Genomic DNA, 21,842 nt, shown 5'->3' on the forward strand with positions numbered 1-21,842 from the left:
TGACCACTGATTGTTAACAAAGCTGCTTTCAATCCAAAAAGGTGGATGCAGACAGGTGATCTTTGGCCTGCTTCGGACCAAAAACCAGGAAAAATCCTCAGCGACTTAGTAGGGCCTCTTGTGAGGGGAGCCTGTCTGGCAGGCGCTATGCAACTCATACTTACCTGGCAGGGGAGATACCATGATCATTAAGGTGGTTCTCCCAGGGTGAGGCTCATCCATTGCACTTCGGGTGTGCTGACCCCTGCGATTTCCCCAAATGCGGGAAACTCGACTGCATAATTTGTGGTAGTGGGGGACTGCGTTCGCGCTTTCCCCTGATTTACTCTGGTGAAAAACAGTGCTTATTATTCAATGCTGACTGTTACTAGTCAGAGGTACTTGTATGCTTGTGATTTAACCACCGATTGTCAACAAAGCTGTTTTTCAATCCAAAATGTGGTACATTATCTCTTTATATTTAGCTGTATACGCAGCCTTTGTCTCCCCCTCGTGGATGAACAACAGTGTGATCAGTGAAGTTTCTTTTTCTGCTGGGCTTCGAGAAGTCAGGGCATGGCGAGCCTTTCCCTAACCTAACCTATCCTTCCTCTCTGTCTCACAGGTGACGGCATGCAAATGTGGGGACTGCTTCATCGGCACGGCAATGCTCTGACCAGAAGCCGCCGCCCCATATGCTAATACCCTGGTTGCTGTGCATCTTGGAAGTGCTTAGACTTGAGCCTGTGTCTTATGGAATTTGGGGTGCCTGCACACCCCTGGCTCCGTACAATGAGGTGCATCCGTTTTTTGGCGCAGTTGGATCCAGACAGGTGATCTTTGGCCTGCTTCGGACCAAAAACCAGGAAAAATCCTCAGCGACTTAGTAGGGCCTCTTGTGAGGGGAGCCTTTCTGGCAGGCGCTATGCAACTCATACTTACCTGGCAGGGGAGATACCATGATCACTAAGGTGGTTCTCCCAGGGTGAGGCTCATCCATTGCACTTCGGGTGTGCTGACCCCTGCGATTTCCCCAAATGCGGGAAACTCGACTGCATAATTTGTGGTAGTGGGGGACTGCGTTCGCGCTTTCCCCTGATTTACTCTGGTGAAAAACAGTGCTTATTATTCAATGCTGACTATTACTAGTCAGAGATACTTGCTAGATCGATCGATCGAGCGAGCCAGCCATCAATTGACCTCTGGGTGGCCAAGAGGATTGGATACTCCTCTCTCCCTTATCAGCTGCCTTTGGTTTTGTGGCTTTCCTATGTGATGCTTTATCTCAATGTTAGTGCAGAGTGTAACGTAAAGTGTAGGACCTGTGCCTTTGCTGTACTATGTTGTGCTACTTTGAGCCTGTGTCAAAGATATTGATTGATTGGGCTGGTTGACGGTATACTGTATGCTTGTGATTTGACCACTGATTGTTAACAAAGCTGCTTTCAATCCAAAAAGGTGGATGCAGACAGGTGATCTTTGGCCTGCTTCGGACCAAAAACCAGGAAAAATCCTCAGCGACTTAGTAGGGCCTCTTGTGAGGGGAGCCTGTCTGGCAGGCGCTATGCAACTCATACTTACCTGGCAGGGGAGATACCATGATCATTAAGGTGGTTCTCCCAGGGTGAGGCTCATCCATTGCACTTCGGGTGTGCTGACCCCTGCGATTTCCCCAAATGCGGGAAACTCGACTGCATAATTTGTGGTAGTGGGGGACTGCGTTTGCGCTTTCCCCTGATTTACTCTGGTGAAAAACAGTGCTTATTATTCAATGCTGACTATTACTAGTCAGAGATACTTGCTAGATCGAGCGAGCCAGCCATCAATTGACCTCTGGGTGGCCAAGAGGATTGGATACTCCTCTCTCCCTTATCAGCTGCCTTTGGTTTTGTGGCTTTCCTATGTGATGCTTTATCTCAATGTTAGTGCAGAGTGTAACGTAAAGTGTAGGACCTGTGCCTTTGCTGTACTATGTTGTGCTACTTTGAGCCTGTGTCAAAGATATTGATTGATTGGGCTGGTTGACGGTATACTGTATGCTTGTGATTTGACCACTGATTGTTAACAAAGCTGCTTTCAATCCAAAAAGGTGGATGCAGACAGGTGATCTTTGGCCTGCTTCGGACCAAAAACCAGGAAAAATCCTCAGCGACTTAGTAGGGCCTCTTGTGAGGGGAGCCTGTCTGGCAGGCGCTATGCAACTCATACTTACCTGGCAGGGGAGATACCATGATCACTAAGGTGGTTCTCCCAGGGTGAGGCTCATCCATTGCACTTCGGGTGTGCTGACCCCTGCGATTTCCCCAAATGCGGGAAACTCGACTGCATAATTTGTGGTAGTGGGGGACTGCGTTCGCGCTTTCCCCTGATTTACTCTGGTGAAAAACAGTGCTTATTATTCAATGCTGACTATTACTAGTCAGAGATACTTGCTAGATCGATCGATCGAGCGAGCCAGCCATCAATTGACCTCTGGGTGGCCAAGAGGATTGGATACTCCTCTCTCCCTTATCAGCTGCCTTTGGTTTTGTGGCTTTCCTATGTGATGCTTTATCTCAATGTTAGTGCAGAGTGTAACGTAAAGTGTAGGACCTGTGCCTTTGCTGTACTATGTTGTGCTACTTTGAGCCTGTGTCAAAGATATTGATTGATTGGGCTGGTTGACGGTATACTGTATGCTTGTGATTTGACCACTGATTGTTAACAAAGCTGCTTTCAATCCAAAAAGGTGGATGCAGACAGGTGATCTTTGGCCTGCTTCGGACCAAAAACCAGGAAAAATCCTCAGCGACTTAGTAGGGCCTCTTGTGAGGGGAGCCTGTCTGGCAGGCGCTATGCAACTCATACTTACCTGGCAGGGGAGATACCATGATCATTAAGGTGGTTCTCCCAGGGTGAGGCTCATCCATTGCACTTCGGGTGTGCTGACCCCTGCGATTTCCCCAAATGCGGGAAACTCGACTGCATAATTTGTGGTAGTGGGGGACTGCGTTTGCGCTTTCCCCTGATTTACTCTGGTGAAAAACAGTGCTTATTATTCAATGCTGACTATTACTAGTCAGAGATACTTGCTAGATCGAGCGAGCCAGCCATCAATTGACCTCTGGGTGGCCAAGAGGATTGGATACTCCTCTCTCCCTTATCAGCTGCCTTTGGTTTTGTGGCTTTCCTATGTGATGCTTTATCTCAATGTTAGTGCAGAGTGTAACGTAAAGTGTAGGACCTGTGCCTTTGCTGTACTATGTTGTGCTACTTTGAGCCTGTGTCAAAGATATTGATTGATTGGGCTGGTTGACGGTATACTGTATGCTTGTGATTTGACCACTGATTGTTAACAAAGCTGCTTTCAATCCAAAAAGGTGGATGCAGACAGGTGATCTTTGGCCTGCTTCGGACCAAAAACCAGGAAAAATCCTCAGCGACTTAGTAGGGCCTCTTGTGAGGGGAGCCTGTCTGGCAGGCGCTATGCAACTCATACTTACCTGGCAGGGGAGATACCATGATCATTAAGGTGGTTCTCCCAGGGTGAGGCTCAGCCATTGCACTTCGGGTGTGCTGACCCCTGCGATTTCCCCAAATGCGGGAAACTCGACTGCATAATTTGTGGTAGTGGGGGACTGCGTTTGCGCTTTCCCCTGATTTACTCTGGTGAAAAACAGTGCTTATTATTCAATGCTGACTATTACTAGTCAGAGATACTTGCTAGATCGAGCGAGCCAGCCATCAATTGACCTCTGGGTGGCCAAGAGGATTGGATACTCCTCTCTCCCTTATCAGCTGCCTTTGGTTTTGTGGCTTTCCTATGTGATGCTTTATCTCAATGTTAGTGCAGAGTGTAACGTAAAGTGTAGGACCTGTGCCTTTGCTGTACTATGTTGTGCTACTTTGAGCCTGTGTCAAAGATATTGATTGATTGGGCTGGTTGACGGTATACTGTATGCTTGTGATTTGACCACTGATTGTTAACAAAGCTGCTTTCAATCCAAAAAGGTGGATGCAGACAGGTGATCTTTGGCCTGCTTCGGACCAAAAACCAGGAAAAATCCTCAGCGACTTAGTAGGGCCTCTTGTGAGGGGAGCCTGTCTGGCAGGCGCTATGCAACTCATACTTACCTGGCAGGGGAGATACCATGATCACTAAGGTGGTTCTCCCAGGGTGAGGCTCATCCATTGCACTTCGGGTGTGCTGACCCCTGCGATTTCCCCAAATGCGGGAAACTCGACTGCATAATTTGTGGTAGTGGGGGACTGCGTTCGCGCTTTCCCCTGATTTACTCTGGTGAAAAACAGTGCTTATTATTCAATGCTGACTATTACTAGTCAGAGATACTTGCTAGATCGATCGATCGAGCGAGCCAGCCATCAATTGACCTCTGGGTGGCCAAGAGGATTGGATACTCCTCTCTCCCTTATCAGCTGCCTTTGGTTTTGTGGCTTTCCTATGTGATGCTTTATCTCAATGTTAGTGCAGAGTGTAACGTAAAGTGTAGGACCTGTGCCTTTGCTGTACTATGTTGTGCTACTTTGAGCCTGTGTCAAAGATATTGATTGATTGGGCTGGTTGACGGTATACTGTATGCTTGTGATTTGACCACTGATTGTTAACAAAGCTGCTTTCAATCCAAAAAGGTGGATGCAGACAGGTGATCTTTGGCCTGCTTCGGACCAAAAACCAGGAAAAATCCTCAGCGACTTAGTAGGGCCTCTTGTGAGGGGAGCCTGTCTGGCAGGCGCTATGCAACTCATACTTACCTGGCAGGGGAGATACCATGATCATTAAGGTGGTTCTCCCAGGGTGAGGCTCATCCATTGCGATTTCCCCAAATGCGGGAAACTCGACTGCATAATTTGTGGTAGTGGGGGACTGCGTTCGCGCTTTCCCCTGATTTACTCTGGTGAAAAACAGTGCTTATTATTCAATGCTGACTGTTACTAGTCAGAGGTACTTGTATGCTTGTGATTTAACCACCGATTGTCAACAAAGCTGTTTTTCAATCCAAAATGTGGTACATTATCTCTTTATATTTAGCTGTATACGCAGCCTTTGTCTCCCCCTCGTGGATGAACAACAGTGTGATCAGTGAAGTTTCTTTTTCTGCTGGGCTTCGAGAAGTCAGGGCATGGCGAGCCTTTCCCTAACCTAACCTATCCTTCCTCTCTGTCTCACAGGTGACGGCATGCAAATGTGGGGACTGCTTCATCGGCACGGCAATGCTCTGACCAGAAGCCGCCGCCCCATATGCTAATACCCTGGTTGCTGTGCATCTTGGAAGTGCTTAGACTTGAGCCTGTGTCTTATGGAATTTGGGGTGCCTGCACACCCCTGGCTCCGTACAATGAGGTGCATCCGTTTTTTGGCGCAGTTGGATCCAGACAGGTGATCTTTGGCCTGCTTCGGACCAAAAACCAGGAAAAATCCTCAGCGACTTAGTAGGGCCTCTTGTGAGGGGAGCCTTTCTGGCAGGCGCTATGCAACTCATACTTACCTGGCAGGGGAGATACCATGATCACTAAGGTGGTTCTCCCAGGGTGAGGCTCATCCATTGCACTTCGGGTGTGCTGACCCCTGCGATTTCCCCAAATGCGGGAAACTCGACTGCATAATTTGTGGTAGTGGGGGACTGCGTTCGCGCTTTCCCCTGATTTACTCTGGTGAAAAACAGTGCTTATTATTCAATGCTGACTATTACTAGTCAGAGATACTTGCTAGATCGATCGATCGAGCGAGCCAGCCATCAATTGACCTCTGGGTGGCCAAGAGGATTGGATACTCCTCTCTCCCTTATCAGCTGCCTTTGGTTTTGTGGCTTTCCTATGTGATGCTTTATCTCAATGTTAGTGCAGAGTGTAACGTAAAGTGTAGGACCTGTGCCTTTGCTGTACTATGTTGTGCTACTTTGAGCCTGTGTCAAAGATATTGATTGATTGGGCTGGTTGACGGTATACTGTATGCTTGTGATTTGACCACTGATTGTTAACAAAGCTGCTTTCAATCCAAAAAGGTGGATGCAGACAGGTGATCTTTGGCCTGCTTCGGACCAAAAACCAGGAAAAATCCTCAGCGACTTAGTAGGGCCTCTTGTGAGGGGAGCCTGTCTGGCAGGCGCTATGCAACTCATACTTACCTGGCAGGGGAGATACCATGATCATTAAGGTGGTTCTCCCAGGGTGAGGCTCATCCATTGCACTTCGGGTGTGCTGACCCCTGCGATTTCCCCAAATGCGGGAAACTCGACTGCATAATTTGTGGTAGTGGGGGACTGCGTTTGCGCTTTCCCCTGATTTACTCTGGTGAAAAACAGTGCTTATTATTCAATGCTGACTATTACTAGTCAGAGATACTTGCTAGATCGAGCGAGCCAGCCATCAATTGACCTCTGGGTGGCCAAGAGGATTGGATACTCCTCTCTCCCTTATCAGCTGCCTTTGGTTTTGTGGCTTTCCTATGTGATGCTTTATCTCAATGTTAGTGCAGAGTGTAACGTAAAGTGTAGGACCTGTGCCTTTGCTGTACTATGTTGTGCTACTTTGAGCCTGTGTCAAAGATATTGATTGATTGGGCTGGTTGACGGTATACTGTATGCTTGTGATTTGACCACTGATTGTTAACAAAGCTGCTTTCAATCCAAAAAGGTGGATGCAGACAGGTGATCTTTGGCCTGCTTCGGACCAAAAACCAGGAAAAATCCTCAGCGACTTAGTAGGGCCTCTTGTGAGGGGAGCCTGTCTGGCAGGCGCTATGCAACTCATACTTACCTGGCAGGGGAGATACCATGATCACTAAGGTGGTTCTCCCAGGGTGAGGCTCATCCATTGCACTTCGGGTGTGCTGACCCCTGCGATTTCCCCAAATGCGGGAAACTCGACTGCATAATTTGTGGTAGTGGGGGACTGCGTTCGCGCTTTCCCCTGATTTACTCTGGTGAAAAACAGTGCTTATTATTCAATGCTGACTATTACTAGTCAGAGATACTTGCTAGATCGATCGATCGAGCGAGCCAGCCATCAATTGACCTCTGGGTGGCCAAGAGGATTGGATACTCCTCTCTCCCTTATCAGCTGCCTTTGGTTTTGTGGCTTTCCTATGTGATGCTTTATCTCAATGTTAGTGCAGAGTGTAACGTAAAGTGTAGGACCTGTGCCTTTGCTGTACTATGTTGTGCTACTTTGAGCCTGTGTCAAAGATATTGATTGATTGGGCTGGTTGACGGTATACTGTATGCTTGTGATTTGACCACTGATTGTTAACAAAGCTGCTTTCAATCCAAAAAGGTGGATGCAGACAGGTGATCTTTGGCCTGCTTCGGACCAAAAACCAGGAAAAATCCTCAGCGACTTAGTAGGGCCTCTTGTGAGGGGAGCCTGTCTGGCAGGCGCTATGCAACTCATACTTACCTGGCAGGGGAGATACCATGATCATTAAGGTGGTTCTCCCAGGGTGAGGCTCATCCATTGCACTTCGGGTGTGCTGACCCCTGCGATTTCCCCAAATGCGGGAAACTCGACTGCATAATTTGTGGTAGTGGGGGACTGCGTTTGCGCTTTCCCCTGATTTACTCTGGTGAAAAACAGTGCTTATTATTCAATGCTGACTATTACTAGTCAGAGATACTTGCTAGATCGAGCGAGCCAGCCATCAATTGACCTCTGGGTGGCCAAGAGGATTGGATACTCCTCTCTCCCTTATCAGCTGCCTTTGGTTTTGTGGCTTTCCTATGTGATGCTTTATCTCAATGTTAGTGCAGAGTGTAACGTAAAGTGTAGGACCTGTGCCTTTGCTGTACTATGTTGTGCTACTTTGAGCCTGTGTCAAAGATATTGATTGATTGGGCTGGTTGACGGTATACTGTATGCTTGTGATTTGACCACTGATTGTTAACAAAGCTGCTTTCAATCCAAAAAGGTGGATGCAGACAGGTGATCTTTGGCCTGCTTCGGACCAAAAACCAGGAAAAATCCTCAGCGACTTAGTAGGGCCTCTTGTGAGGGGAGCCTGTCTGGCAGGCGCTATGCAACTCATACTTACCTGGCAGGGGAGATACCATGATCACTAAGGTGGTTCTCCCAGGGTGAGGCTCATCCATTGCACTTCGGGTGTGCTGACCCCTGCGATTTCCCCAAATGCGGGAAACTCGACTGCATAATTTGTGGTAGTGGGGGACTGCGTTCGCGCTTTCCCCTGATTTACTCTGGTGAAAAACAGTGCTTATTATTCAATGCTGACTATTACTAGTCAGAGATACTTGCTAGATCGATCGATCGAGCGAGCCAGCCATCAATTGACCTCTGGGTGGCCAAGAGGATTGGATACTCCTCTCTCCCTTATCAGCTGCCTTTGGTTTTGTGGCTTTCCTATGTGATGCTTTATCTCAATGTTAGTGCAGAGTGTAACGTAAAGTGTAGGACCTGTGCCTTTGCTGTACTATGTTGTGCTACTTTGAGCCTGTGTCAAAGATATTGATTGATTGGGCTGGTTGACGGTATACTGTATGCTTGTGATTTGACCACTGATTGTTAACAAAGCTGCTTTCAATCCAAAAAGGTGGATGCAGACAGGTGATCTTTGGCCTGCTTCGGACCAAAAACCAGGAAAAATCCTCAGCGACTTAGTAGGGCCTCTTGTGAGGGGAGCCTGTCTGGCAGGCGCTATGCAACTCATACTTACCTGGCAGGGGAGATACCATGATCATTAAGGTGGTTCTCCCAGGGTGAGGCTCATCCATTGCACTTCGGGTGTGCTGACCCCTGCGATTTCCCCAAATGCGGGAAACTCGACTGCATAATTTGTGGTAGTGGGGGACTGCGTTTGCGCTTTCCCCTGATTTACTCTGGTGAAAAACAGTGCTTATTATTCAATGCTGACTATTACTAGTCAGAGATACTTGCTAGATCGAGCGAGCCAGCCATCAATTGACCTCTGGGTGGCCAAGAGGATTGGATACTCCTCTCTCCCTTATCAGCTGCCTTTGGTTTTGTGGCTTTCCTATGTGATGCTTTATCTCAATGTTAGTGCAGAGTGTAACGTAAAGTGTAGGACCTGTGCCTTTGCTGTACTATGTTGTGCTACTTTGAGCCTGTGTCAAAGATATTGATTGATTGGGCTGGTTGACGGTATACTGTATGCTTGTGATTTGACCACTGATTGTTAACAAAGCTGCTTTCAATCCAAAAAGGTGGATGCAGACAGGTGATCTTTGGCCTGCTTCGGACCAAAAACCAGGAAAAATCCTCAGCGACTTAGTAGGGCCTCTTGTGAGGGGAGCCTGTCTGGCAGGCGCTATGCAACTCATACTTACCTGGCAGGGGAGATACCATGATCATTAAGGTGGTTCTCCCAGGGTGAGGCTCAGCCATTGCACTTCGGGTGTGCTGACCCCTGCGATTTCCCCAAATGCGGGAAACTCGACTGCATAATTTGTGGTAGTGGGGGACTGCGTTTGCGCTTTCCCCTGATTTACTCTGGTGAAAAACAGTGCTTATTATTCAATGCTGACTATTACTAGTCAGAGATACTTGCTAGATCGAGCGAGCCAGCCATCAATTGACCTCTGGGTGGCCAAGAGGATTGGATACTCCTCTCTCCCTTATCAGCTGCCTTTGGTTTTGTGGCTTTCCTATGTGATGCTTTATCTCAATGTTAGTGCAGAGTGTAACGTAAAGTGTAGGACCTGTGCCTTTGCTGTACTATGTTGTGCTACTTTGAGCCTGTGTCAAAGATATTGATTGATTGGGCTGGTTGACGGTATACTGTATGCTTGTGATTTGACCACTGATTGTTAACAAAGCTGCTTTCAATCCAAAAAGGTGGATGCAGACAGGTGATCTTTGGCCTGCTTCGGACCAAAAACCAGGAAAAATCCTCAGCGACTTAGTAGGGCCTCTTGTGAGGGGAGCCTGTCTGGCAGGCGCTATGCAACTCATACTTACCTGGCAGGGGAGATACCATGATCACTAAGGTGGTTCTCCCAGGGTGAGGCTCATCCATTGCACTTCGGGTGTGCTGACCCCTGCGATTTCCCCAAATGCGGGAAACTCGACTGCATAATTTGTGGTAGTGGGGGACTGCGTTTGCGCTTTCCCCTGATTTACTCTGGTGAAAAACAGTGCTTATTATTCAATGCTGACTATTACTAGTCAGAGATACTTGCTAGATCGAGCGAGCCAGCCATCAATTGACCTCTGGGTGGCCAAGAGGATTGGATACTCCTCTCTCCCTTATCAGCTGCCTTTGGTTTTGTGGCTTTCCTATGTGATGCTTTATCTCAATGTTAGTGCAGAGTGTAACGTAAAGTGTAGGACCTGTGCCTTTGCTGTACTATGTTGTGCTACTTTGAGCCTGTGTCAAAGATATTGATTGATTGGGCTGGTTGACGGTATACTGTATGCTTGTGATTTGACCACTGATTGTTAACAAAGCTGCTTTCAATCCAAAAAGGTGGATGCAGACAGGTGATCTTTGGCCTGCTTCGGACCAAAAACCAGGAAAAATCCTCAGCGACTTAGTAGGGCCTCTTGTGAGGGGAGCCTGTCTGGCAGGCGCTATGCAACTCATACTTACCTGGCAGGGGAGATACCATGATCACTAAGGTGGTTCTCCCAGGGTGAGGCTCATCCATTGCACTTCGGGTGTGCTGACCCCTGCGATTTCCCCAAATGCGGGAAACTCGACTGCATAATTTGTGGTAGTGGGGGACTGCGTTCGCGCTTTCCCCTGATTTACTCTGGTGAAAAACAGTGCTTATTATTCAATGCTGACTATTACTAGTCAGAGATACTTGCTAGATCGATCGATCGAGCGAGCCAGCCATCAATTGACCTCTGGGTGGCCAAGAGGATTGGATACTCCTCTCTCCCTTATCAGCTGCCTTTGGTTTTGTGGCTTTCCTATGTGATGCTTTATCTCAATGTTAGTGCAGAGTGTAACGTAAAGTGTAGGACCTGTGCCTTTGCTGTACTATGTTGTGCTACTTTGAGCCTGTGTCAAAGATATTGATTGATTGGGCTGGTTGACGGTATACTGTATGCTTGTGATTTGACCACTGATTGTTAACAAAGCTGCTTTCAATCCAAAAAGGTGGATGCAGACAGGTGATCTTTGGCCTGCTTCGGACCAAAAACCAGGAAAAATCCTCAGCGACTTAGTAGGGCCTCTTGTGAGGGGAGCCTGTCTGGCAGGCGCTATGCAACTCATACTTACCTGGCAGGGGAGATACCATGATCATTAAGGTGGTTCTCCCAGGGTGAGGCTCATCCATTGCACTTCGGGTGTGCTGACCCCTGCGATTTCCCCAAATGCGGGAAACTCGACTGCATAATTTGTGGTAGTGGGGGACTGCGTTTGCGCTTTCCCCTGATTTACTCTGGTGAAAAACAGTGCTTATTATTCAATGCTGACTATTACTAGTCAGAGATACTTGCTAGATCGAGCGAGCCAGCCATCAATTGACCTCTGGGTGGCCAAGAGGATTGGATACTCCTCTCTCCCTTATCAGCTGCCTTTGGTTTTGTGGCTTTCCTATGTGATGCTTTATCTCAATGTTAGTGCAGAGTGTAACGTAAAGTGTAGGACCTGTGCCTTTGCTGTACTATGTTGTGCTACTTTGAGCCTGTGTCAAAGATATTGATTGATTGGGCTGGTTGACGGTATACTGTATGCTTGTGATTTGACCACTGATTGTTAACAAAGCTGCTTTCAATCCAAAAAGGTGGATGCAGACAGGTGATCTTTGGCCTGCTTCGGACCAAAAACCAGGAAAAATCCTCAGCGACTTAGTAGGGCCTCTTGTGAGGGGAGCCTGTCTGGCAGGCGCTATGCAACTCATACTTACCTGGCAGGGGAGATACCATGATCACTAAGGTGGTTCTCCCAGGGTGAGGCTCATCCATTGCACTTCGGGTGTGCTGACCCCTGCGATTTCCCCAAATGCGGGAAACTCGACTGCATAATTTGTGGTAGTGGGGGACTGCGTTCGCGCTTTCCCCTGATTTACTCTGGTGAAAAACAGTGCTTATTATTCAATGCTGACTATTACTAGTCAGAGATACTTGCTAGATCGATCGATCGAGCGAGCCAGCCATCAATTGACCTCTGGGTGGCCAAGAGGATTGGATACTCCTCTCTCCCTTATCAGCTGCCTTTGGTTTTGTGGCTTTCCTATGTGATGCTTTATCTCAATGTTAGTGCAGAGTGTAACGTAAAGTGTAGGACCTGTGCCTTTGCTGTACTATGTTGTGCTACTTTGAGCCTGTGTCAAAGATATTGATTGATTGGGCTGGTTGACGGTATACTGTATGCTTGTGATTTGACCACTGATTGTTAACAAAGCTGCTTTCAATCCAAAAAGGTGGATGCAGACAGGTGATCTTTGGCCTGCTTCGGACCAAAAACCAGGAAAAATCCTCAGCGACTTAGTAGGGCCTCTTGTGAGGGGAGCCTGTCTGGCAGGCGCTATGCAACTCATACTTACCTGGCAGGGGAGATACCATGATCATTAAGGTGGTTCTCCCAGGGTGAGGCTCAGCCATTGCACTTCGGGTGTGCTGACCCCTGCGATTTCCCCAAATGCGGGAAACTCGACTGCATAATTTGTGGTAGTGGGGGACTGCGTTTGCGCTTTCCCCTGATTTACTCTGGTGAAAAACAGTGCTTATTATTCAATGCTGACTATTACTAGTCAGAGATACTTGCTAGATCGAGCGAGCCAGCCATCAATTGACCTCTGGGTGGCCAAGAGGATTGGATACTCCTCTCTCCCTTATCAGCTGCCTTTGGTTTTGTGGCTTTCCTATGTGATGCTTTATCTCAATGTTAGTGCAGAGTGTAACGTAAAGTGTAGGACCTGTGCCTTTGCTGTACTATGTTGTGCTACTTTGAGCCTGTGTCAAAGATATTGATTGATTGGGCTGGTTGACGGTATACTGTATGCTTGTGATTTGACCACTGATTGTTAACAAAGCTGCTTTCAATCCAAAAAGGTGGATGCAGACAGGTGATCTTTGGCCTGCTTCGGACCAAAAACCAGGAAAAATCCTCAGCGACTTAGTAGGGCCTCTTGTGAGGGGAGCCTGTCTGGCAGGCGCTATGCAACTCATACTTACCTGGCAGGGGAGATACCATGATCATTAAGGTGGTTCTCCCAGGGTGAGGCTCAGCCATTGCACTTCGGGTGTGCTGACCCCTGCGATTTCCCCAAATGCGGGAAACTCGACTGCATAATTTGTGGTAGTGGGGGACTGCGTTTGCGCTTTCCCCTGATTTACTCTGGTGAAAAACAGTGCTTATTATTCAATGCTGACTATTACTAGTCAGAGATACTTGCTAGATCGAGCGAGCCAGCCATCAATTGACCTCTGGGTGGCCAAGAGGATTGGATACTCCTCTCTCCCTTATCAGCTGCCTTTGGTTTTGTGGCTTTCCTATGTGATGCTTTATCTCAATGTTAGTGCAGAGTGTAACGTAAAGTGTAGGACCTGTGCCTTTGCTGTACTATGTTGTGCTACTTTGAGCCTGTGTCAAAGATATTGATTGATTGGGCTGGTTGACGGTATACTGTATGCTTGTGATTTGACCACTGATTGTTAACAAAGCTGCTTTCAATCCAAAAAGGTGGATGCAGACAGGTGATCTTTGGCCTGCTTCGGACCAAAAACCAGGAAAAATCCTCAGCGACTTAGTAGGGCCTCTTGTGAGGGGAGCCTGTCTGGCAGGCGCTATGCAACTCATACTTACCTGGCAGGGGAGATACCATGATCACTAAGGTGGTTCTCCCAGGGTGAGGCTCATCCATTGCACTTCGGGTGTGCTGACCCCTGCGATTTCCCCAAATGCGGGAAACTCGACTGCATAATTTGTGGTAGTGGGGGACTGCGTTCGCGCTTTCCCCTGATTTACTCTGGTGAAAAACAGTGCTTATTATTCAATGCTGACTATTACTAGTCAGAGATACTTGCTAGATCGATCGATCGAGCGAGCCAGCCATCAATTGACCTCTGGGTGGCCAAGAGGATTGGATACTCCTCTCTCCCTTATCAGCTGCCTTTGGTTTTGTGGCTTTCCTATGTGATGCTTTATCTCAATGTTAGTGCAGAGTGTAACGTAAAGTGTAGGACCTGTGCCTTTGCTGTACTATGTTGTGCTACTTTGAGCCTGTGTCAAAGATATTGATTGATTGGGCTGGTTGACGGTATACTGTATGCTTGTGATTTGACCACTGATTGTTAACAAAGCTGCTTTCAATCCAAAAAGGTGGATGCAGACAGGTGATCTTTGGCCTGCTTCGGACCAAAAACCAGGAAAAATCCTCAGCGACTTAGTAGGGCCTCTTGTGAGGGGAGCCTGTCTGGCAGGCGCTATGCAACTCATACTTACCTGGCAGGGGAGATACCATGATCATTAAGGTGGTTCTCCCAGGGTGAGGCTCATCCATTGCACTTCGGGTGTGCTGACCCCTGCGATTTCCCCAAATGCGGGAAACTCGACTGCATAATTTGTGGTAGTGGGGGACTGCGTTCGCGCTTTCCCCTGATTTACTCTGGTGAAAAACAGTGCTTATTATTCAATGCTGACTATTACTAGTCAGAGATACTTGCTAGATCGAGCGAGCCAGCCATCAATTGACCTCTGGGTGGCCAAGAGGATTGGATACTCCTCTCTCCCTTATCAGCTGCCTTTGGTTTTGTGGCTTTCCTATGTGATGCTTTATCTCAATGTTAGTGCAGAGTGTAACGTAAAGTGTAGGACCTGTGCCTTTGCTGTACTATGTTGTGCTACTTTGAGCCTGTGTCAAAGATATTGATTGATTGGGCTGGTTGACGGTATACTGTATGCTTGTGATTTGACCACTGATTGTTAACAAAGCTGCTTTCAATCCAAAAAGGTGGATGCAGACAGGTGATCTTTGGCCTGCTTCGGACCAAAAACCAGGAAAAATCCTCAGCGACTTAGTAGGGCCTCTTGTGAGGGGAGCCTGTCTGGCAGGCGCTATGCAACTCATACTTACCTGGCAGGGGAGATACCATGATCACTAAGGTGGTTCTCCCAGGGTGAGGCTCATCCATTGCACTTCGGGTGTGCTGACCCCTGCGATTTCCCCAAATGCGGGAAACTCGACTGCATAATTTGTGGTAGTGGGGGACTGCGTTCGCGCTTTCCCCTGATTTACTCTGGTGAAAAACAGTGCTTATTATTCAATGCTGACTATTACTAGTCAGAGATACTTGCTAGATCGATCGATCGAGCGAGCCAGCCATCAATTGACCTCTGGGTGGCCAAGAGGATTGGATACTCCTCTCTCCCTTATCAGCTGCCTTTGGTTTTGTGGCTTTCCTATGTGATGCTTTATCTCAATGTTAGTGCAGAGTGTAACGTAAAGTGTAGGACCTGTGCCTTTGCTGTACTATGTTGTGCTACTTTGAGCCTGTGTCAAAGATATTGATTGATTGGGCTGGTTGACGGTATACTGTATGCTTGTGATTTGACCACTGATTGTTAACAAAGCTGCTTTCAATCCAAAAAGGTGGATGCAGACAGGTGATCTTTGGCCTGCTTCGGACCAAAAACCAGGAAAAATCCTCAGCGACTTAGTAGGGCCTCTTGTGAGGGGAGCCTGTCTGGCAGGCGCTATGCAACTCATACTTACCTGGCAGGGGAGATACCATGATCATTAAGGTGGTTCTCCCAGGGTGAGGCTCATCCATTGCACTTCGGGTGTGCTGACCCCTGCGATTTCCCCAAATGCGGGAAACTCGACTGCATAATTTGTGGTAGTGGGGGACTGCGTTTGCGCTTTCCCCTGATTTACTCTGGTGAAAAACAGTGCTTATTATTCAATGCTGACTATTACTAGTCAGAGATACTTGCTAGATCGAGCGAGCCAGCCATCAATTGACCTCTGGGTGGCCAAGAGGATTGGATACTCCTCTCTCCCTTATCAGCTGCCTTTGGTTTTGTGGCTTTCCTATGTGATGCTTTATCTCAATGTTAGTGCAGAGTGTAACGTAAAGTGTAGGACCTGTGCCTTTGCTGTACTATGTTGTGCTACTTTGAGCCTGTGTCAAAGATATTGATTGATTGGGCTGGTTGACGGTATACTGTATGCTTGTGATTTGACCACTGATTGTTAACAAAGCTGCTTTCAATCCAAAAAGGTGGATGCAGACAGGTGATCTTTGGCCTGCTTCGGACCAAAAACCAGGAAAAATCCTCAGCGACTTAGTAGGGCCTCTTGTGAGGGGAGCCTGTCTGGCAGGCGCTATGCAACTCATACTTACCTGGCAGGGGAGATACCATGATCATTAAGGTGGTTCTCCCAGGGTGAGGCTCAGCCATTGCACTTCGGGTGTGCTGACCCCTGCGATTTCCCCAAATGCGGGAAACTCGACTGCATAATTTGTGGTAGTGGGGGACTGCGTTTGCGCTTTCCCCTGATTTACTCTGGTGAAAAACAGTGCTTATTATTCAATGCTGACTATTACTAGTCAGAGATACTTGCTAGATCGAGCGAGCCAGCCATCAATTGACCTCTGGGTGGCCAAGAGGATTGGATACTCCTCTCTCCCTTATCAGCTGCCTTTGGTTTTGTGGCTTTCCTATGTGATGCTTTATCTCAATGTTAGTGCAGAGTGTAACGTAAAGTGTAGGACCTGTGCCTTTGCTGTACTATGTTGTGCTACTTTGAGCCTGTGTCAAAGATATTGATTGATTGGGCTGGTTGACGGTATACTGTATGCTTGTGATTTGACCACTGATTGTTAACAAAGCTGCTTTCAATCCAAAAAGGTGGATGCAGACAGGTGATCTTTGGCCTGCTTCGGACCAAAAACCAGGAAAAATCCTCAGCGACTTAGTAGGGCCTCTTGTGAGGGGAGCCTGTCTGGCAGGCGCTATGCAACTCATACTTACCTGGCAGGGGAGATACCATGATCACTAAGGTGGTTCTCCCAGGGTGAGGCTCATCCATTGCACTTCGGGTGTGCTGACCCCTGCGATTTCCCCAAATGCGGGAAACTCGACTGCATAATTTGTGGTAGTGGGGGACTGCGTTCGCGCTTTCCCCTGATTTACTCTGGTGAAAAACAGTGCTTATTATTCAATGCTGACTATTACTAGTCAGAGATACTTGCTAGATCGATCGATCGAGCGAGCCAGCCATCAATTGACCTCTGGGTGGCCAAGAGGATTGGATACTCCTCTCTCCCTTATCAGCTGCCTTTGGTTTTGTGGCTTTCCTATGTGATGCTTTATCTCAATGTTAGTGCAGAGTGTAACGTAAAGTGTAGGACCTGTGCCTTTGCTGTACTATGTTGTGCTACTTTGAGCCTGTGTCAAAGATATTGATTGATTGGGCTGGTTGACGGTATACTGTATGCTTGTGATTTGACCACTGATTGTTAACAAAGCTGCTTTCAATCCAAAAAGGTGGATGCAGACAGGTGATCTTTGGCCTGCTTCGGACCAAAAACCAGGAAAAATCCTCAGCGACTTAGTAGGGCCTCTTGTGAGGGGAGCCTGTCTGGCAGGCGCTATGCAACTCATACTTACCTGGCAGGGGAGATACCATGATCATTAAGGTGGTTCTCCCAGGGTGAGGCTCATCCATTGCGATTTCCCCAAATGCGGGAAACTCGACTGCATAATTTGTGGTAGTGGGGGACTGCGTTCGCGCTTTCCCCTGATTTACTCTGGTGAAAAACAGTGCTTATTATTCAATGCTGACTGTTACTAGTCAGAGGTACTTGTATGCTTGTGATTTAACCACCGATTGTCAACAAAGCTGTTTTTCAATCCAAAATGTGGTACATTATCTCTTTATATTTAGCTGTATACGCAGCCTTTGTCTCCCCCTCGTGGATGAACAACAGTGTGATCAGTGAAGTTTCTTTTTCTGCTGGGCTTCGAGAAGTCAGGGCATGGCGAGCCTTTCCCTAACCTAACCTATCCTTCCTCTCTGTCTCACAGGTGACGGCATGCAAATGTGGGGACTGCTTCATCGGCACGGCAATGCTCTGACCAGAAGCCGCCGCCCCATATGCTAATACCCTGGTTGCTGTGCATCTTGGAAGTGCTTAGACTTGAGCCTGTGTCTTATGGAATTTGGGGTGCCTGCACACCCCTGGCTCCGTACAATGAGGTGCATCCGTTTTTTGGCGCAGTTGGATCCAGACAGGTGATCTTTGGCCTGCTTCGGACCAAAAACCAGGAAAAATCCTCAGCGACTTAGTAGGGCCTCTTGTGAGGGGAGCCTTTCTGGCAGGCGCTATGCAACTCATACTTACCTGGCAGGGGAGATACCATGATCACTAAGGTGGTTCTCCCAGGGTGAGGCTCATCCATTGCACTTCGGGTGTGCTGACCCCTGCGATTTCCCCAAATGCGGGAAACTCGACTGCATAATTTGTGGTAGTGGGGGACTGCGTTCGCGCTTTCCCCTGATTTACTCTGGTGAAAAACAGTGCTTATTATTCAATGCTGACTATTACTAGTCAGAGATACTTGCTAGATCGATCGATCGAGCGAGCCAGCCATCAATTGACCTCTGGGTGGCCAAGAGGATTGGATACTCCTCTCTCCCTTATCAGCTGCCTTTGGTTTTGTGGCTTTCCTATGTGATGCTTTATCTCAATGTTAGTGCAGAGTGTAACGTAAAGTGTAGGACCTGTGCCTTTGCTGTACTATGTTGTGCTACTTTGAGCCTGTGTCAAAGATATTGATTGATTGGGCTGGTTGACGGTATACTGTATGCTTGTGATTTGACCACTGATTGTTAACAAAGCTGCTTTCAATCCAAAAAGGTGGATGCAGACAGGTGATCTTTGGCCTGCTTCGGACCAAAAACCAGGAAAAATCCTCAGCGACTTAGTAGGGCCTCTTGTGAGGGGAGCCTGTCTGGCAGGCGCTATGCAACTCATACTTACCTGGCAGGGGAGATACCATGATCATTAAGGTGGTTCTCCCAGGGTGAGGCTCATCCATTGCACTTCGGGTGTGCTGACCCCTGCGATTTCCCCAAATGCGGGAAACTCGACTGCATAATTTGTGGTAGTGGGGGACTGCGTTTGCGCTTTCCCCTGATTTACTCTGGTGAAAAACAGTGCTTATTATTCAATGCTGACTATTACTAGTCAGAGATACTTGCTAGATCGAGCGAGCCAGCCATCAATTGACCTCTGGGTGGCCAAGAGGATTGGATACTCCTCTCTCCCTTATCAGCTGCCTTTGGTTTTGTGGCTTTCCTATGTGATGCTTTATCTCAATGTTAGTGCAGAGTGTAACGTAAAGTGTAGGACCTGTGCCTTTGCTGTACTATGTTGTGCTACTTTGAGCCTGTGTCAAAGATATTGATTGATTGGGCTGGTTGACGGTATACTGTATGCTTGTGATTTGACCACTGATTGTTAACAAAGCTGCTTTCAATCCAAAAAGGTGGATGCAGACAGGTGATCTTTGGCCTGCTTCGGACCAAAAACCAGGAAAAATCCTCAGCGACTTAGTAGGGCCTCTTGTGAGGGGAGCCTGTCTGGCAGGCGCTATGCAACTCATACTTACCTGGCAGGGGAGATACCATGATCACTAAGGTGGTTCTCCCAGGGTGAGGCTCATCCATTGCACTTCGGGTGTGCTGACCCCTGCGATTTCCCCAAATGCGGGAAACTCGACTGCATAATTTGTGGTAGTGGGGGACTGCGTTCGCGCTTTCCCCTGATTTACTCTGGTGAAAAACAGTGCTTATTATTCAATGCTGACTATTACTAGTCAGAGATACTTGCTAGATCGATCGATCGAGCGAGCCAGCCATCAATTGACCTCTGGGTGGCCAAGAGGATTGGATACTCCTCTCTCCCTTATCAGCTGCCTTTGGTTTTGTGGCTTTCCTATGTGATGCTTTATCTCAATGTTAGTGCAGAGTGTAACGTAAAGTGTAGGACCTGTGCCTTTGCTGTACTATGTTGTGCTACTTTGAGCCTGTGTCAAAGATATTGATTGATTGGGCTGGTTGACGGTATACTGTATGCTTGTGATTTGACCACTGATTGTTAACAAAGCTGCTTTCAATCCAAAAAGGTGGATGCAGACAGGTGATCTTTGGCCTGCTTCGGACCAAAAACCAGGAAAAATCCTCAGCGACTTAGTAGGGCCTCTTGTGAGGGGAGCCTGTCTGGCAGGCGCTATGCAACTCATACTTACCTGGCAGGGGAGATACCATGATCATTAAGGTGGTTCTCCCAGGGTGAGGCTCATCCATTGCACTTCGGGTGTGCTGACCCCTGCGATTTCCCCAAATGCGGGAAACTCGACTGCATAATTTGTGGTAGTGGGGGACTGCGTTTGCGCTTTCCCCTGATTTACTCTGGTGAAAAACAGTGCTTATTATTCAATGCTGACTATTACTAGTCAGAGATACTTGCTAGATCGAGCGAGCCAGCCATCAATTGACCTCTGGGTGGCCAAGAGGATTGGATACTCCTCTCTCCCTTATCAGCTGCCTTTGGTTTTGTGGCTTTCCTATGTGATGCTTTATCTCAATGTTAGTGCAGAGTGTAACGTAAAGTGTAGGACCTGTGCCTTTGCTGTACTATGTTGTGCTACTTTGAGCCTGTGTCAAAGATATTGATTGATTGGGCTGGTTGACGGTATACTGTATGCTTGTGATTTGACCACTGATTGTTAACAAAGCTGCTTTCAATCCAAAAAGGTGGATGCAGACAGGTGATCTTTGGCCTGCTTCGGACCAAAAACCAGGAAAAATCCTCAGCGACTTAGTAGGGCCTCTTGTGAGGGGAGCCTGTCTGGCAGGCGCTATGCAACTCATACTTACCTGGCAGGGGAGATACCATGATCACTAAGGTGGTTCTCCCAGGGTGAGGCTCATCCATTGCACTTCGGGTGTGCTGACCCCTGCGATTTCCCCAAATGCGGGAAACTCGACTGCATAATTTGTGGTAGTGGGGGACTGCGTTCGCGCTTTCCCCTGATTTACTCTGGTGAAAAACAGTGCTTATTATTCAATGCTGACTATTACTAGTCAGAGATACTTGCTAGATCGATCGATCGAGCGAGCCAGCCATCAATTGACCTCTGGGTGGCCAAGAGGATTGGATACTCCTCTCTCCCTTATCAGCTGCCTTTGGTTTTGTGGCTTTCCTATGTGATGCTTTATCTCAATGTTAGTGCAGAGTGTAACGTAAAGTGTAGGACCTGTGCCTTTGCTGTACTATGTTGTGCTACTTTGAGCCTGTGTCAAAGATATTGATTGATTGGGCTGGTTGACGGTATACTGTATGCTTGTGATTTGACCACTGATTGTTAACAAAGCTGCTTTCAATCCAAAAAGGTGGATGCAGACAGGTGATCTTTGGCCTGCTTCGGACCAAAAACCAGGAAAAATCCTCAGCGACTTAGTAGGGCCTCTTGTGAGGGGAGCCTGTCTGGCAGGCGCTATGCAACTCATACTTACCTGGCAGGGGAGATACCATGATCATTAAGGTGGTTCTCCCAGGGTGAGGCTCAGCCATTGCACTTCGGGTGTGCTGACCCCTGCGATTTCCCCAAATGCGGGAAACTCGACTGCATAATTTGTGGTAGTGGGGGACTGCGTTTGCGCTTTCCCCTGATTTACTCTGGTGAAAAACAGTGCTTATTATTCAATGCTGACTATTACTAGTCAGAGATACTTGCTAGATCGAGCGAGCCAGCCATCAATTGACCTCTGGGTGGCCAAGAGGATTGGATACTCCTCTCTCCCTTATCAGCTGCCTTTGGTTTTGTGGCTTTCCTATGTGATGCTTTATCTCAATGTTAGTGCAGAGTGTAACGTAAAGTGTAGGACCTGTGCCTTTGCTGTACTATGTTGTGCTACTTTGAGCCT

At 47.8% G+C, this 21,842-nt stretch overlaps 32 non-coding genes and 2 pseudogenes across 32 annotated transcripts; all 34 read left to right on the top strand.

Annotated features, from left to right (window-relative positions):
* The first annotated feature begins 156 nt into the window (after positions 1–156).
* Positions 157–320, top strand: LOC142714346 (U1 spliceosomal RNA). The gene has a single exon (XR_012870524.1). It is a non-coding gene; the product is annotated as a U1 spliceosomal RNA (small nuclear RNA).
* Positions 321–913: 593 nt separating this feature from the next.
* Positions 914–1,077, top strand: LOC142714638 (U1 spliceosomal RNA). Its single transcript, XR_012870786.1, has one exon. It is a non-coding gene; the product is annotated as a U1 spliceosomal RNA (small nuclear RNA).
* Positions 1,078–1,552: 475 nt separating this feature from the next.
* On the top strand, positions 1,553–1,716 carry LOC142714491 (U1 spliceosomal RNA). Its single transcript, XR_012870656.1, has one exon. It is a non-coding gene; the product is annotated as a U1 spliceosomal RNA (small nuclear RNA).
* Positions 1,717–2,183: 467 nt separating this feature from the next.
* On the top strand, positions 2,184–2,347 carry LOC142714639 (U1 spliceosomal RNA). The gene has a single exon (XR_012870787.1). It is a non-coding gene; the product is annotated as a U1 spliceosomal RNA (small nuclear RNA).
* Positions 2,348–2,822: 475 nt separating this feature from the next.
* On the top strand, positions 2,823–2,986 carry LOC142714492 (U1 spliceosomal RNA). The gene has a single exon (XR_012870657.1). It is a non-coding gene; the product is annotated as a U1 spliceosomal RNA (small nuclear RNA).
* A 467-nt stretch (positions 2,987–3,453) lies between these two features.
* Positions 3,454–3,617, top strand: LOC142714553 (U1 spliceosomal RNA). Its single transcript, XR_012870711.1, has one exon. It is a non-coding gene; the product is annotated as a U1 spliceosomal RNA (small nuclear RNA).
* Positions 3,618–4,084: 467 nt separating this feature from the next.
* LOC142714641 (U1 spliceosomal RNA) lies at positions 4,085–4,248 on the top strand. The gene has a single exon (XR_012870788.1). It is a non-coding gene; the product is annotated as a U1 spliceosomal RNA (small nuclear RNA).
* Positions 4,249–4,723: 475 nt separating this feature from the next.
* On the top strand, positions 4,724–4,864 carry LOC142714626 (U1 spliceosomal RNA; annotated as a pseudogene).
* Positions 4,865–5,457: 593 nt separating this feature from the next.
* LOC142714642 (U1 spliceosomal RNA) lies at positions 5,458–5,621 on the top strand. The gene has a single exon (XR_012870789.1). It is a non-coding gene; the product is annotated as a U1 spliceosomal RNA (small nuclear RNA).
* Positions 5,622–6,096: 475 nt separating this feature from the next.
* On the top strand, positions 6,097–6,260 carry LOC142714494 (U1 spliceosomal RNA). Its single transcript, XR_012870659.1, has one exon. It is a non-coding gene; the product is annotated as a U1 spliceosomal RNA (small nuclear RNA).
* A 467-nt stretch (positions 6,261–6,727) lies between these two features.
* LOC142714644 (U1 spliceosomal RNA) lies at positions 6,728–6,891 on the top strand. Its single transcript, XR_012870791.1, has one exon. It is a non-coding gene; the product is annotated as a U1 spliceosomal RNA (small nuclear RNA).
* Positions 6,892–7,366: 475 nt separating this feature from the next.
* Positions 7,367–7,530, top strand: LOC142714496 (U1 spliceosomal RNA). Its single transcript, XR_012870660.1, has one exon. It is a non-coding gene; the product is annotated as a U1 spliceosomal RNA (small nuclear RNA).
* Positions 7,531–7,997: 467 nt separating this feature from the next.
* Positions 7,998–8,161, top strand: LOC142714645 (U1 spliceosomal RNA). The gene has a single exon (XR_012870792.1). It is a non-coding gene; the product is annotated as a U1 spliceosomal RNA (small nuclear RNA).
* Positions 8,162–8,636: 475 nt separating this feature from the next.
* LOC142714497 (U1 spliceosomal RNA) lies at positions 8,637–8,800 on the top strand. The gene has a single exon (XR_012870661.1). It is a non-coding gene; the product is annotated as a U1 spliceosomal RNA (small nuclear RNA).
* Positions 8,801–9,267: 467 nt separating this feature from the next.
* LOC142714554 (U1 spliceosomal RNA) lies at positions 9,268–9,431 on the top strand. The gene has a single exon (XR_012870712.1). It is a non-coding gene; the product is annotated as a U1 spliceosomal RNA (small nuclear RNA).
* Positions 9,432–9,898: 467 nt separating this feature from the next.
* Positions 9,899–10,062, top strand: LOC142714535 (U1 spliceosomal RNA). Its single transcript, XR_012870695.1, has one exon. It is a non-coding gene; the product is annotated as a U1 spliceosomal RNA (small nuclear RNA).
* Positions 10,063–10,529: 467 nt separating this feature from the next.
* Positions 10,530–10,693, top strand: LOC142714646 (U1 spliceosomal RNA). The gene has a single exon (XR_012870793.1). It is a non-coding gene; the product is annotated as a U1 spliceosomal RNA (small nuclear RNA).
* A 475-nt stretch (positions 10,694–11,168) lies between these two features.
* On the top strand, positions 11,169–11,332 carry LOC142714498 (U1 spliceosomal RNA). Its single transcript, XR_012870662.1, has one exon. It is a non-coding gene; the product is annotated as a U1 spliceosomal RNA (small nuclear RNA).
* Positions 11,333–11,799: 467 nt separating this feature from the next.
* LOC142714647 (U1 spliceosomal RNA) lies at positions 11,800–11,963 on the top strand. Its single transcript, XR_012870794.1, has one exon. It is a non-coding gene; the product is annotated as a U1 spliceosomal RNA (small nuclear RNA).
* A 475-nt stretch (positions 11,964–12,438) lies between these two features.
* Positions 12,439–12,602, top strand: LOC142714555 (U1 spliceosomal RNA). Its single transcript, XR_012870713.1, has one exon. It is a non-coding gene; the product is annotated as a U1 spliceosomal RNA (small nuclear RNA).
* Positions 12,603–13,069: 467 nt separating this feature from the next.
* Positions 13,070–13,233, top strand: LOC142714557 (U1 spliceosomal RNA). The gene has a single exon (XR_012870715.1). It is a non-coding gene; the product is annotated as a U1 spliceosomal RNA (small nuclear RNA).
* Positions 13,234–13,700: 467 nt separating this feature from the next.
* Positions 13,701–13,864, top strand: LOC142714648 (U1 spliceosomal RNA). Its single transcript, XR_012870795.1, has one exon. It is a non-coding gene; the product is annotated as a U1 spliceosomal RNA (small nuclear RNA).
* Positions 13,865–14,339: 475 nt separating this feature from the next.
* LOC142714358 (U1 spliceosomal RNA) lies at positions 14,340–14,503 on the top strand. Its single transcript, XR_012870535.1, has one exon. It is a non-coding gene; the product is annotated as a U1 spliceosomal RNA (small nuclear RNA).
* Positions 14,504–14,970: 467 nt separating this feature from the next.
* Positions 14,971–15,134, top strand: LOC142714280 (U1 spliceosomal RNA). The gene has a single exon (XR_012870464.1). It is a non-coding gene; the product is annotated as a U1 spliceosomal RNA (small nuclear RNA).
* A 475-nt stretch (positions 15,135–15,609) lies between these two features.
* On the top strand, positions 15,610–15,773 carry LOC142714499 (U1 spliceosomal RNA). Its single transcript, XR_012870663.1, has one exon. It is a non-coding gene; the product is annotated as a U1 spliceosomal RNA (small nuclear RNA).
* Positions 15,774–16,240: 467 nt separating this feature from the next.
* LOC142714558 (U1 spliceosomal RNA) lies at positions 16,241–16,404 on the top strand. The gene has a single exon (XR_012870716.1). It is a non-coding gene; the product is annotated as a U1 spliceosomal RNA (small nuclear RNA).
* A 467-nt stretch (positions 16,405–16,871) lies between these two features.
* Positions 16,872–17,035, top strand: LOC142714281 (U1 spliceosomal RNA). Its single transcript, XR_012870465.1, has one exon. It is a non-coding gene; the product is annotated as a U1 spliceosomal RNA (small nuclear RNA).
* A 475-nt stretch (positions 17,036–17,510) lies between these two features.
* On the top strand, positions 17,511–17,651 carry LOC142714627 (U1 spliceosomal RNA; annotated as a pseudogene).
* A 593-nt stretch (positions 17,652–18,244) lies between these two features.
* On the top strand, positions 18,245–18,408 carry LOC142714282 (U1 spliceosomal RNA). The gene has a single exon (XR_012870466.1). It is a non-coding gene; the product is annotated as a U1 spliceosomal RNA (small nuclear RNA).
* Positions 18,409–18,883: 475 nt separating this feature from the next.
* LOC142714500 (U1 spliceosomal RNA) lies at positions 18,884–19,047 on the top strand. Its single transcript, XR_012870664.1, has one exon. It is a non-coding gene; the product is annotated as a U1 spliceosomal RNA (small nuclear RNA).
* A 467-nt stretch (positions 19,048–19,514) lies between these two features.
* LOC142714283 (U1 spliceosomal RNA) lies at positions 19,515–19,678 on the top strand. Its single transcript, XR_012870467.1, has one exon. It is a non-coding gene; the product is annotated as a U1 spliceosomal RNA (small nuclear RNA).
* A 475-nt stretch (positions 19,679–20,153) lies between these two features.
* On the top strand, positions 20,154–20,317 carry LOC142714501 (U1 spliceosomal RNA). The gene has a single exon (XR_012870665.1). It is a non-coding gene; the product is annotated as a U1 spliceosomal RNA (small nuclear RNA).
* Positions 20,318–20,784: 467 nt separating this feature from the next.
* Positions 20,785–20,948, top strand: LOC142714284 (U1 spliceosomal RNA). The gene has a single exon (XR_012870468.1). It is a non-coding gene; the product is annotated as a U1 spliceosomal RNA (small nuclear RNA).
* Positions 20,949–21,423: 475 nt separating this feature from the next.
* LOC142714559 (U1 spliceosomal RNA) lies at positions 21,424–21,587 on the top strand. Its single transcript, XR_012870717.1, has one exon. It is a non-coding gene; the product is annotated as a U1 spliceosomal RNA (small nuclear RNA).
* Positions 21,588–21,842: the final 255 nt, after the last annotated feature.

The sequence above is a fragment of the Rhinoderma darwinii genome, unplaced genomic scaffold, assembly GCF_050947455.1.
Source record: "Rhinoderma darwinii isolate aRhiDar2 unplaced genomic scaffold, aRhiDar2.hap1 Scaffold_442, whole genome shotgun sequence".
Taxonomy (NCBI): Eukaryota; Metazoa; Chordata; class Amphibia; order Anura; family Rhinodermatidae; genus Rhinoderma; species Rhinoderma darwinii.